At 33.5% G+C, this 14471-nt stretch overlaps 1 non-coding gene across 1 annotated transcript; it reads left to right on the forward strand.

The window, feature by feature from the left end:
* Positions 1–13726: 13726 nt before the first annotated feature.
* LOC112746540 (small nucleolar RNA R71) lies at positions 13727–13832 on the forward strand. Its single transcript, XR_003174420.1, has one exon. It is a non-coding gene; the product is annotated as a small nucleolar RNA R71 (small nucleolar RNA).
* The last annotated feature ends 639 nt before the right edge of the window (positions 13833–14471 follow it).

Consider the following 14471-nt stretch of genomic DNA (forward strand, 5'->3'; position numbering starts at 1 on the left):
TTTCATTTCATAATTCATACAGACATGCTTCATTTTTATGTTTTTTTTTTTTCAATCAAATATAGAAGGTATTCATATCAAATGGAGATGACAATAATAACTAATATTTGTTGAGTCAATTTTATCTAATTACTAGTTCAAGTGAGAAAAAGGAAGGAGATGAAGAATATAAAGGCAAAATTAGTCATCATAAATAAATAGAACATATAATTTGCTATCATATACTTTCATACCAGCCACCAGGCACTTTAATTTCTTATACCAAAACATCCACGTCCTTTTATGTTTAATAGCAGACAATAATAAAGTTGCGTAAGATATCGAGGCCATGTCATAATAAACAATATGTCCCTTTTGGTTGACAACCTTATAGGAATTATTAGCATTATTAGACAGAGTCATACAGGAAGAAAACCAAGACACAGATTCATAGTTCCCATAGTATTGATTTCTTTTGTGTGTATAATATATTGATATAGAAATTTTTTTAAATAAATATTTAAATAATTTATTTATTAGTATAGATAATTTAAACACAATTTATGTTTGTATGTTTTATTGTTTATCTTGTTTAACATGTAAATAAAATAATTATAATTATATTTCATTTATATTATAAAAGACACAAATTTTAAATAAATAAAACTGAGCAATCGTATTATATAAAAATTGACGTACTCCTTATATCTCATAACGATACGAATATTTGTAAATGTAAAAATATTTTTTTTTTATTAATAATAAAAAGTACTAAAATTGGAGTACTTTAGAAATACCTAAAGAATACTTAATTAATAAGTTAAAATATTAACTAAATTTACATAATTTTTTTTTACCAAAAATATGAAAACTCAAACCCGCAACCTCTTAGATGAGTATAGGGAGATTATGCCATTTGAGCTATTACTCATTAGCAACTAAAATTACATAATTACATCTATTAACTCTTATAATATTATTATTAATATATAATCACAATTATAAATATTGTGTGTATATATTTTGTATAAAAGTAGAATTAATAAGTTATCAAAGAATAGAGAATTAGTTTTTAAAGAGCATCATCATAAAATTTAAAAGTCACATCGGTTAAAATAAAATATAATCCTACCTAAAAAATTTTGAAAAATACTTAATGTATCACAAATTTTGATATTTTTTTCATAACTAATTTACAACCTAAAAACTTTAACGATTGCCTTTTAGGATTAGCTATAGTAAGTGACTCTCTGAATCATACACACGCTATTTAAATATTTGTTAGATTGGTGGTGATTTTAAAGTGTTCCGAAACCAAATTTTCTCTAACGATCATGCTCTAAATAGACACAGAAACACTGAAAATAGAGAATTAGAGATGCAACATATTGAATAAAATTTTTTAATATGACTATTTTAATGAGGAGAAATAGAAATATAAAAAGAATCAAGACATAAGAATATCAAATATATTATGTATATATTAAAATTAGCCATTAAAATCAACTACTAATATAAAATAAATAAAAATCATTCTATTTGACATATTTTACTATAACCATCTTTTCCAAAAAAAAAAAACTTTTTATATAAAGCATTCTTCTAATAATTTTTTAACCATTTTAGTAGCACATCCAACCACCAAAATTGTATAGTTGTAATCTATCATTTTAATATTTGATGAACTCTTTGGACCATGGTATATAGAATCCCACAAAGTAAAATAGAATAAAAATCTGTATTATAAGATTACAGAAGAAATTTTATATAAATAAAAAATTATACTCATAAATTTTAACTATATAAATTTAGGCGTTGCTATAATTTCAGCAAGTACGGATTGATTTTTTAAATTTATCTTTCTCCAAATTCTAACACGAAAAGTTCTAAATATATTGAGAGCTCGCCTCAAAGTAATATTATGCTAATAACACCTTAAAAATTAAGAATTTTGAATAACATATTTTTCATTTTTAAACCAAACATATATTCTAAATATACAGTGAGTACATAATTAATTTATATTAAAAATAAGACATGAATATTTATAAGCGTTAAAATATAATTTTTAAGAAATAATAAAAAAAGTATTAATAATTAAAAATTAGAGTACTTAAGAAGTACTTAAAATACTAACCAAATTTATATAATTATGTATGTTAACTTTTATAATATTATTATATATGAGCTCAGTTACCAATATATATATATATATATATATATATATATATATATATATATATATATATATAAAAGAAGAAGATTTGATGAATTATCAAAAAATGAAGGATTAATTTTTATATTTTTAAAATAAAATATAATCCTATTTAAACAGTTACCTGAAAAATACTTAATGTATTATAATTTTCAAATTTTTTCATAACTAACTCACAACATAAAAATTTTAATAGGAATCATTCCATTTGACAATAAATGAAGATATGATTTTACACATCTTCCATTTACTGGTTCTTTTTTATTGTATACACTTACTATTTATCTTGCCATAACCACTGTCTGTCCATAATTTTTTTATAATATAGTATTTTTTTAATATTTTTTCAACTATTTTAGTGACACGTCTAATTTTTCCAACGATTAAAATGGTGTGGTTTGTAATAATTTCAGTAAGTACTGATTAATTTTTCAAATTCATTTTTTTTTCTAAATTCTAGCACAAAAGGTTTTAAATATAGTAAATTTTATAGTGTTTATAATTTGATGTCTAATTTTTACTTGACTTATTTTTTATGGTAAATTTTAAATATTTAATAATTATTTATTTTTATATTTTAATATTAAATATTAATTTTTAATTCATTTTAATAAGTTAAACAAATATATTGCCAGAGAGTCTCAAAAGTAAGGTACATTAAACATTTTGAATAACATGATTTTCTATTTTTAAATCAAAAGGACAAATCAGATTTTAAATTTAAATCCAAAATTTTAATCTTTCATACAATCAAATAATCCTAGCTTTTAAACTACACTGACTCGAACATACCATGAAAAATCAAAATAATCATAGAGTATTTATAAACATAAAAATATAAATTTTATAAATAATAAAAAATATTAATAATTAAAAATTAGAGTACTTAAGAAATAACTAAATAATACTTAATTAGGATTTCATTCAGATTATATTATAAAAGCCTTTTTATAAATTTTCATCTTAAAGATAGTTTTTCCCTTTTTTTTTTTTGTTGTGATAGTTATTTTCTTTTGGTTTAATTACTCTGCTGGTCTCTATAGTTTCGTAAAATTTTTAATTAGGTCCCTATACTTTTTTTTTCTTTTAATTGAGTCCTTGCACCAAATTTTTTTTTAATTGGGTCCCTACACTTTTTTTTCCTTTTATTTTGGTCTATGTACCAATTCTTTTTTTTTTAGTTGGGTCCCTATAAAATTAAGCCAATTACTACTAAGAGGGACTTAATTGAAAAAAAAATTTGGTGCAAGGACCCAATTAAAAAGAAAAAAGTATAGGGACCTAATTGAAAATTTCACGAAACTATAGGGACCAACAGAGTAATTAAACCTTTTCTTTTCTTAGCTTTTAGGGGGTATTTGTATTTTGATTTGACTCTAAATAAACTTGTTGGTTCAAGGTATTGGGTGATGAAGCACCTGCCAGATTTACTCACTTAAGCCTCTCTCCTTTATACAGTAATACCACAAGCACTTAACTAAGAAGTTCTTTGAGTTTTGTTTCTTTTTATCCTTTCCAGTCATTAGTGCTCGAGCATTGAACCTTTCTCTTGTTCTTCTTTTCTTTTTTTACTGTTTCAAGGCTTTATAAATTTTTGAGATCTTCTATAATACTTTTTTAAACTTCATTCCCCTGTCTTTGAGCTCTTCATGCAGGGTTTTACAAATATACAACCCATTATATACTCACACTGTCAAACTCCCATTTTTTCCTTAATCTTTCTTGCCCCTAAAAACAAGTTTTCTTCAACTTATAAAAAATCTAGTTCAAAAGTCTCCCGTTACATGTTTAAGAATTTTGGGCACAAGTAAATTCAAAAGTAAAGTGAAATGAAGAGGAGTGAAATCATGATTATCAACCAAAAACAAATATAAAGAATTAAAGACTAAAAACAAAGATTTTTCTTTTGGCTTATGTTCCATGCAGCCTCCAACACCAAACTTAAAGTGGTTGCTTGTCCCAAGCAACAAAAAAAAAAAAAAAACTCACGTGATGGAATGTGATGAAGATGAGTGATGCATGTTGTAACGATCCAATTTTCAGTATGACATGCTCATACCGAAACATCGAGTGTTACCAACTTGAAATTACACTGACACTGTTATTAATAATATCAAGCCTGTAATCGGATTAACAAAACTCGATTTTTATGATAAACCTTCTTCAAAGAAAATAAAATTACAACCAAAACAATAAACAGATTGTTGAGTTAAGAAATTAACTGACATGATTAATGATGACAAACATTAATTTATTGGGCAAATTACTCAATTAGTTTTGATGACTTTGTTTAAGTGATGCAGGCCAAAGAAATAATATTGCAGCAGCCCAATAGGATGGAGATCAAACCAGAAACAAAAATGGACTATAAATAACTTAAAGCCCAAATTGATTGAGCAAAGAAATCAGTTGGGCTGATTAGAATGAAAGCTAACCCAAGCCCAAATGAAAGTTCACTCAAGCTCATTCCTCCAAGTTGTTGCCTCCAAAGCAACGTTCACTTTTTCTTTTTTGGTCAGAACTCAGAGAAGTGAGAGAAAACTTCGTTTCTAAGTCTTTCATCAAAGAAGAAAAGAAAGAGAAAGGTTAAAGAAAAGAGTTTGAGGTCTAATCACCCAAATCCACCCATCTTAGGCTAAGGCAGAAGTTAAAAGGTAATTTATTTCCTCTTACATGTATCGTGCTTTCTTCTCCTCTTCCCCAACTCTCTACCACTCCAATTTGGGATAAATGGAGAAAGTGATCTCTGTTCACCACTGTTGTAAATCAATGATCAAACTTGTTTGTTGGAGACAAAGTTATAGCTCAAGGGTTTAGATCTGGGTTTACCATTGAAAATATTTTTCTTTGCTATCCTGAGGCTTTCGGTCAAGAAAGAGGGTCAAAACCAAAGTTCCTAATTTGAGGATTAATGGAAGAAAGTGAAAAAGTAAGTGGGTGAAGCACACAGCTCGAGGAGTTGACTTGGAAGAGAGCAACTCAGCAACATACAAGGAGATACAAAAAGAAAATTTTTGTTCATACTGAGGCTAAGGAGAGAGAACCAGTGTTTTGAGGTTTATGTTTTGAGAAGAGTTCTCTAAAGAAGTTCATCATCTTGGACAGTGCTTCTTAGTCAAAGGAGCATTCCGCCAGAATGAGGAACTAAATCAGAGGCAAGCAAATCTAGTTTATCACATAGCAAAGAGGCTGTTGAAGCATTAATCTCCTTCATATTTTACAAATTGTAATTTTCTTTTCAATGTTTATCTTTTTGTAATTTATTGAGGTAAAATGCTGAATGAGAGAGTTCTTGAAAGAGCCTAAGAGTGGAAAGAGGCAGAGAGAAACACTTGAGTGAAAAGCCTAGAGTGATTTCAGATTTTTTTAGGTTAGTGTTGTGTCTTGTATCTTGTACCTGTGAGGTACCTCTTTCTTAGTTGAGTGAGCACTAAGAGCGAAGAGTTAGGTATTAGCATAACCAAGTCGAGTTAGGTTAGAACTTGAGAGTGAAAGGATTGTGTCAATCCTGTGGAATTGGTGTATGTAATACTTTAACTATAGTGGAAATTTCACCACAATTTTGGTGGAGACTGGATGTAGGTTGCATTGCACAAGGCAACTGAACCAAGATACATGATGGTGTCAGCTTCTCTCTTCCCTTCTCTGTTCTATTTTCTGATATTCATGAGATAAAATAAAATTGTCTCATAAATTTTTCGCTACTGAGTTCAAACAGAATTAGACTGAAAGTTTGTTTTAAAGTGTTATTTTATTAAAGTCAAAGAAGGTCTAGATTCAACCCCCCTTCTCTAAGCCTTCTAAAACCTTTATAGATACATACACAAACAGGATAATAAACTATAATACGTATATATACACAGCATCCAAAAGATGAAAAGTTAGTTACTCTCTCACAGTTATGTACATATATACAACTAAAAAAAGTGAGTCTAAAACAAAAGAAACACTAAATCAGAGAGATGCCAAAAGAAGATGCTGATGCCGCTACCTAAATCGCTGTTAGAAATCAAGGCCATGAACTTTATATCCATCTCAGGTTTCATCGTCCTCAGAAGTCAGATCCACAATTTTTATCTCCTCGATGTCCTCGTCGTCAGAAATAATGATGACCTCTGATGTACTATGGGACTACCATCACTGTTGTCACTTGCGAAAACTGTACTACTAGGAGAAACATGCTCAACTTCTAAGGGCTGACCAGAAGCTATGGTGGAAGTCCCAATAGGCTCTTTGGTGAAAGGTTCAAAGGAGCGAGTAGAAAGAGACTCTATCAACATATCCAAATCTACTGGAAGAGACTCCGGGATGTAGTCATTGATGACAGGGATAGGCTCAGGCATCGCCTGACCATCCTACTATGCTGGAAGAGGACCTCCATGCACGTAATCAAAAGGATGATGAATAGAATCGAGATGAAACCAAGATAGCGGAAAAGCATACGGTGCATCAAGATCAAAGAGGGGGTGAAGCTAGCGAGTACTGAAAGGAATGATCTCTAACTATGTACTTACGGACTCAAGACTCCGCGGCCACCACATAGAAGCTGTGAAGGACAGGATCCTCGTACACATAAGACTGCTCGAACTCATAGAAAATGACACCCGTCTCTATCTGAAGGGAGGTAGAAAGATAGGCGGTAAAAATTGGAAGTTCTCTGTAGGGTCGGGGTGAAACAATTTAAGTTGCTTTTTATATATATATCGGCCACGTGTCTCAGATCAATCAGACCACAACAAAAGAATATAGAGAAAACAACAAGTAAGAGCAAACAACACATAACATACAACCACAAGAACGAATTCAAAACATACAAGAAATATGCGCAAACAAGTATGATGCATGTCTGGCCTTAGTGCAGGTAATGAGCTCATCCGTCGGTTTTCGACCCGCGTCCGACATTACATCCTTACGTACGTTGTCTCTCGTTGCCATCGCTTTGGGGTATAGTATCCGATACACTCTTGGATTATAGCGTCCGCACGCTCTTGGGCTGTAGCGCCCGTACCGCTCCCACGATTAAAGTGACGAATCACACTCTTGGGCTATAGCGCCCGTACCGCTCCTCGGCAATGTGCCGGATAAATCGATGACAAGAAGAGTCATTGGTGTAACACTTCAAACCTCGATCATCTTATCACATAATCAAATACCTTTTAAGATATAATAATTCTTTATCTATAATACCACAATTTCTCTAAAATAATAAATTGAAATAGAGCAGGTCATGCGATTTAACTTTAGAATCACTTTTCCAAATATCTCAGAGTTATGCTTAAATTCTATAAATGCTTTTAAAAATATGCATAAACATGTCCAGGAGAATAAAATATATAAATATGCTTAAACTTTGAAAAATTGGATATTCTACAAATTACTTTAATTAAATTGACGTACTTTAAAATTAATTTAAATAACTCTGAACTTCTATAAAAGAGACCCAATCTTCAATAATTACTTTATAAATTATTCAAAATATTATATAAAATTTCAAACACTCAAAACTTCATTAAAATTAGTGGATTGGGCACGGTTCTTCCGTTTTCAAAATAAAACCTTTTTCGTTAATTAGAATCATATTTCTCCTAAAACTATCTTTTCACTTTAAACCCTTTAATGAAAACCCATTATTTTTCTTCAAAAACCAAATTCAATTGATTTCAATAAAATTCTGTTCTGGCCCGGACCAGGCGACCAGGAACTCCAACCCGAGTATCCGACCTGGCGGACTACGCCCGCCCGCCTGGACCGCGGGTAATGCACGGAGCCCCACTCCCTAGCAGCTAGTGGTGCGGAATTTAAAACCACAAACTAACCGGCAAGTGCACCGAGTCGTACCAAGTAGTACCACAAGTGAATGAGGGTCGATCTCACGAGGATTGATGGATTAAGCAACAATGGTTAAATGATTTACTTAGTTAGACAAACAGAAAATGGTGTTTGAGAGTTCAAAAGCATAAACAGTAAATTCAAGAAATCAAAAAAGCAAGCAGTAAACAAGATGTGAATAATGTATGGAGAAATAGTTAAGGCTTCAGAGATGTCTATCTTCCGGATTGACTTTTCTTACTAACTATTTTAATCATGCAAGATTTAATTCATGGTAAACTATTTGTGACTAAACCCTAATTCTTTAGACCTTTTTAGTCTTCTCTAAAATTCATCAACCGCCAATTCCTTGGTCACTTAATTCCAATTAGCGGGCGAAGTTCAATTCTAGTTTATATTCCACAAAATCCTAATTACCCAAATATAAGAGAATTATATGTCACGTATCCCGTTAAGTCCAGATAATTAGAAATTTAGGAGAATTTATTTTCAAGATGTTGTTCAAGTAAAGAGCTTTTTCAAGTTATACAAGAACTCAATCAGAAAAATGGTCATACTTCCGTTCCACCCAAATTCATAAAATAAAGAACAAAAATAATTCTTGAAATATAAATCAATACATGAATTAAAATAGAAAAATAATAGTATCAATTCATAGAATAGATAGAGCTCCTAACCTTAACAGTGGAGGTTTAGTTGCTCATGGTTCAGAGAAAAAACTAGGATTCTGTAAAACTGTAAATTGCGGAATGAGGTGGAAGAGAAGAGAAGAGCCCGAAGGGCTGATTCTTTTTCCCTTTTATATCTAATCCTAATTAATGTAAATTATATTTTCTAAAACTAAATAATATCTTTTCCTGTTTTTAAATAAAATTGAAGCTTAATAAGAATATTTGGGAGATTGCGTGCTGGGTTTGAGGAGAGCTGGGGACCACTTGGATCCTTAATAACCCACGCCCAACTTGGACATTTGTTGCGCCTTACTTGAGGATGTGGGCAGCATGTGTTCGTGTGCAAGGTTTGTGTTGCTGTGCCCTACTTGAGATGGGAGTGCGCCCTACTTGAATGAAACAAAATCAATGTGGCGTGCTTTTGTTGTGTCGTGCGCCTAAATTGAGATATCTCAAGTTAGGCGCAGCCTTGGCAGAATTGGTGGAAGAGAAGTATGGACTATTATATATCGTTAGAAAATTCTGAAAGTTAGCTTTCCAACGCCACTAAAGACACGTCCATTGGATCTCTGTAGCTCGAATTATTCAGGTTCGAGTGCAGAGAGGTCTGGGTTGATAGCATCATTCACCTTCTTCTCTTTTTCTGCGGAAACTCCATCAAATCCAGCCAAATGCTACCTAAAATAAACAGAATTGCAAATGATTTAAAGTATCATCCATAGTGGCTAAAAGATAATTAATTCTTGATTAAACTCGACAAATTGAATGCAAATTCACTAGGAAAAGTTAGGAAAGATGCTCATGCATCACAACACCAAACTTGAATTGTTGCTTGTCATCAAGCAACCAAAACTAATACAAGGTTAAGATGTGAATTTGCATGAGAAGTGAGAGTTCAGTTATGCTCATGTCTCTCCTTAAAGTGGGGTTTATCTCTTGCAATTCTGAACAGTTCTGGCATCTCACTCTCCTTTGAATCAGATGAATGTCAATGTCATTCGGAATTAGAATCTGGATCATATTATGAGTTCTCTGATCTTTTACCTCAGTTTAATCCTTGAACACAACATATATCCCTTAATTCTCAATTAACTGGTGCTTTGCACCTTGAGCCTATCCGTGACTTTAAATGTTCTATCTCAAGGGTTAATTGACACAAGAACACGACAAGCACTTAACTGGGAAACTCTTTTGAAGTTCTGATTTTTCTTTCAGCTTCTCCCAGACAGTGGTGCTCAAAGCCTTTGGCATAATCTACTAAATGCATTTGATCTCGACTCTAAATGTTCTGTCTCAAGGATTACTTGAGACAAGAACACCACAAGCATATGACTAGAAAAACAACTCTTTGAGCTTTTAATCATGTCTGACCTCCGTAGTCATTGATGCTCAGAGCCTTGGACCTTGCTTTTTATTTTTTTCTTTGCTGTTTCTTTTTGCTTCAAGGATTACCTTTCACTAATTTCAGAGAATTCATAATGGTTCTCTAAATTCCTGTTCCTTATACATCAACATCCCTTGATTTAAATTCAAATATGTACTGTTCATATCATTCATTCAGAATCACAATTAATACCACCACAATTAAGTAAATAAGACTATTCTTTGTTATAAACTCTATTTCTCATGCAATGCATTTTTTTCTTCTTTTTCTTTTGGATTTAAGCTCAGTGAGCAATACATGAGGCACTTTTTAGAATTAAAAGCAAATAATAGAATAAAAAAGAGCAAAATAAACTGGAACCTAGGAATCAAAATAACAAAGGATCATGCAGAAATCAAGTAAAATAGCAGAAAATAGGAATATAACATAATAAGAATGGGAGAAAATATAGAATGAAAAAAACTCAACCACCTCAGTTATCCTAGTGGCCGTCTCATTCTTCAGGCTGTGCTCCTCCGTGAAGATGATTCGCCTCCCTTTGGTGTTATTAAAATAAACAGAAAAGCCGGAAGCGAAGCGACAACACCAAACTTAAAAGTTTGCTTGTCCCCAAGCAAAGAAAAACTAAAAATAGGGAGGGACATAAAAAGTGTACGGAGGAGTAAAAACAAAAATTAGTACAAAAGAAGAATAAAATGATAAAAGAACAAGAGAAGTTACAATTAAAAAAAAATATATGTTTTTTTTTTGTTTATTTTATATTTTTGTATTTTTGTATTTTTTTAGTTATTTATTGATTGATTTAGTTATGGACGGAATATATAGAAAAGGAAAAAGGGAACGTGGGATCACGAAGGGTAATATATAGTGAATGAAATAAAGGGAAGTGGATGGGTGGGACCAATGCTATTGATTTGGTGAGGAATTAGAACCGTATAAATGATGTTAGAAATTATAACCCTGCGCCTAATTTAAGAGAAGCTGCGCCTAACTTGGGGTGGATTGCTATCCCTGCGCCTGACTTGAGGAATTGCTATTCCTAACTTGAGGCGAAGGAGCAAGACCTTGCGTCTAACTTGGATGTAGGGCCTTTAAGCGCTGCGCCTTACTTGAGGTGTGTCTTCACAGTTTGCGCCTAACTTGCAAATGCTCGAGTTAGGCGCAGACCCTCCAAAGAGAATTGTTTCTTTGTGCGTAATATGCGGTGGGTATGGATTTCAATCTTTTTCTTATCAAACTCCAATCCATCATTCTCACCAAATCTCTCCACTTTCCTAACTTGAAAATTCTCAAGTTAGGCGCAGACTTTCCGGTGCAAAATTCTCCTCTGCACGTAGTATGCTGTGCTTGACTTGAGATTTTCAAGTTAGGCGTCACCCAAATCTGAATCAATATTCTCCCGGGTGTTCGAAACTCTGTATTTAGGAACCTATTTCTGTTTTTTTTAATATTCTGCATGATCAAAATACACATAAAACAAAGGAAAAATAGTAGAAACTCAATGAAATTCAAATAAATAATAAAATAAAAGCAATAGAAATTAAACTAAGGATACAAAAACATCGGGTTACCTCCTGACAAGCGCTTCTTTACCGTCACTAGCTTGACGGTCAGCTCCTCTAAGGAGGAGGATCATAGGGGCTAAGTTCTTCACCCCTCACCTTGAACTTCTTTCCTGTGTCTCCATAAAGTAGCTCAATATGCTCTAGAGAGAGAATTTTGTTTACTGTATAAGTCCATACTGGATTGCTAGTCAACACCACTTTCATTCCTAGGGAGAAACCTTCAGTGGGGATCTTTTTATTTCTCCATCCCATGGGTATTTTTTTCTTTTTGGGAACCTCCTCCTTGGTGGATGATGCATTCCCGACACCAAACTTAGGTTTGATATCAGGAGGAATTTTATTGATTGTCACCAAAGGAGGTTTGAGCTGCAGATTCTTCTGTCCGTCATCAGGGGGTTCGTGAAGGTTTGGATCAATAAGCTCAGTCTGCATGCACCTCTCTTCTTCACCTGCTGAATGCATATCTTTGAAGACATGAAAGACCAGTTGCTCATTATGCACTCTAAGAACTAATTCACCTTCTTCCACATCAATTAAAGCTCCTCCTGTGGCTAGGAATGGCCTTCCTAGAATTATAGAGGCATTCTCATCCTCCCCCGTGTCAAGAATTACAAAATCTGCTGGGAGGAAGAACTTACTCACTTTGACTAAGATATTCTCCACTAATCCATATGCAGGCTTTAGAGATTTTTCTGCCATTTGTAATGCTATCCTTGTAGGTTGTGCCTCTTGGATTTGCAGCTTCTTCATTACAGATAAGGGCATTAGATTTATGCTTGCTCCCAGATCACATAACGCTTTCTCAAAGGTTGTGCCCCCAATGGTGCATGGAATTCGAAAGCTCCCTGGATCTGGAATCTTCCTTGGCAAGTGATTCTGAATAATGGCACTACATTCCTTAGTCAGGACCACTGTCTCATCTCCCTTTAAAGGTTTCTTCTTTGACAACAGCTCCTTCATGAACTTGACATAGAGAGGCATTTGCTCCAAAACCTCAGCAAAAGGAATATTGATTTGCAACTTTCTGAAGACTTTCAAGAACTTTGAAAACTACTTGTCCTTGGTCTCCTTTTGAAGTCTTTGAGGATATGACATTTTAGGCTTGTACGCGGGAGCCTTTGGTAATGTAGGATAAGTGTCAAGAGAGTCGGGGAATGGGTTGTCCGCACACTTTGGAGGGACGTGCTCTACTTCTTCCTTCTTCTCCTCTGGAGCTTCTTTTTCAACTGGCTTCTCATTAACTTGTGCTTCAGTACTTGCCACTTGTCCACTTATTAAAGTAATAGCCTTGCATTCCTCTCTTTGATTTGGAATTGTGTTACCAGGAAGGCTATTAATGGTCCTCTGATCAATTTCATTAACTTTTGTGGCTAATTGACCCATCTGAATCTCCAAGTTCTTGATTGATGCTCTGGTTTCCTGTCTAAAATTTGCAAATATTGCTTCCAAATTATTGTTCTGCTGGGGCTGAGAAGTTGCTTGCTGAGATGACTGAAACTGGTGGTTATTAAAATTATTCTGTTAAAAACCACCCTGAGAATTATTATTAAAATTTTGTGGCCTCTAAGGTTGCTCTCTCCACCCAAAATTTGGGTGATTTCTCTACCCCTGATTGTAGGTCTTAGAATAGGGATCATTATTGGAATTTCTAGGAGCACTCCCCATGTAATTGACCTGTTCAGAAGAAGATTGAGCATAATCATAATTTTCATTTTGCATAAAATTACCTGTCATGTCATAAGGGACCTCTTGAGGTGCATTCTGAGTGTTGACAACTGAAACTTGCATTCCACTCAACTGTTGAGTAAGTAGATTTATTTGCTGAGACATAAGCTTGTTCTGAGCAAGAAGAGTATTAACAGCTTCCACTTCTAACACGCCTCTCTTCTGAGAGGTCTCAGAGTGCAAAGGATTCCTGTTGGGGGAATATAAGTATTGGTTGTTAGCAACCAATTCAATAAGCTCAATAGTCTCCTCTGGTGTCTTCTTCATGTGCAAAGAACCACCTGCAGAATTATCTAAGCGCATCTTGGACATTTCACATAAGCCCTCATAAAAGATATCCAGCTGAGTCCATCTAGAGAACATGTCTGGAGGGCACTTCCTAGTAAGTAGCTTGAATCGCTCCCAAGCTTCATAAAGGGTTTCACCATCTTTCTGTCTGAAAGTCTGAACTTCCACCCTTAGCTTAGTAAGCTTTTGAGGTGGGAAAAATTCAGTCAGAAATCCAGTGACAACCTTGTCCCAAGTATCCAGACTCTCCTTGGGTTGAGAATCTAACCACAGCTTTGCTCTATCCTTCACAACAAATGGGAAGAGCATGAATTTGTATACCTCAGGATTCACTCCATTGGTCTTCACAGTGTCACAAATCTGCAGAAAATCAGAAATAAAATGATTTGGATCTTCCTGAGGGAGTCCATGATATTGACAATTCTATTGCACAAGAGTAACTAGCTGTGGCTTCAGCTCAAAGTTGTTTGCAGTTATAGGAGGCACCACAATACTTTTGCCATATAGATCTGCATTAGGAGCAGTGTAAGAGCCAAACACTCTTCTAGGTTGCTCATTCCCATTCGAATTTGCCATATTGGCAATAACAGCATGATTATTATGATCCATGTTGGACTCTACAGCTTTGTAAAGTCTTACTTGTTGTAAACACTGCCTAAAAGTCCTTTCAGGTTCAGGATCAAAGTCTAACAGAGGTTCTTTGTCCCTGTTCCTGCTCATAAACAAACAAAAGACAAAAAAGATGGGACTCTCTATGCCAGAGTGCAGAGAATTTCCTGTGAGGTATTTGTATAAAATAATAAAATAAAAATACT

This window comes from Arachis hypogaea, chromosome 14 (assembly GCF_003086295.3).
Source record: "Arachis hypogaea cultivar Tifrunner chromosome 14, arahy.Tifrunner.gnm2.J5K5, whole genome shotgun sequence".
Lineage (NCBI taxonomy): Eukaryota > Viridiplantae > Streptophyta > Magnoliopsida > Fabales > Fabaceae > Arachis > Arachis hypogaea.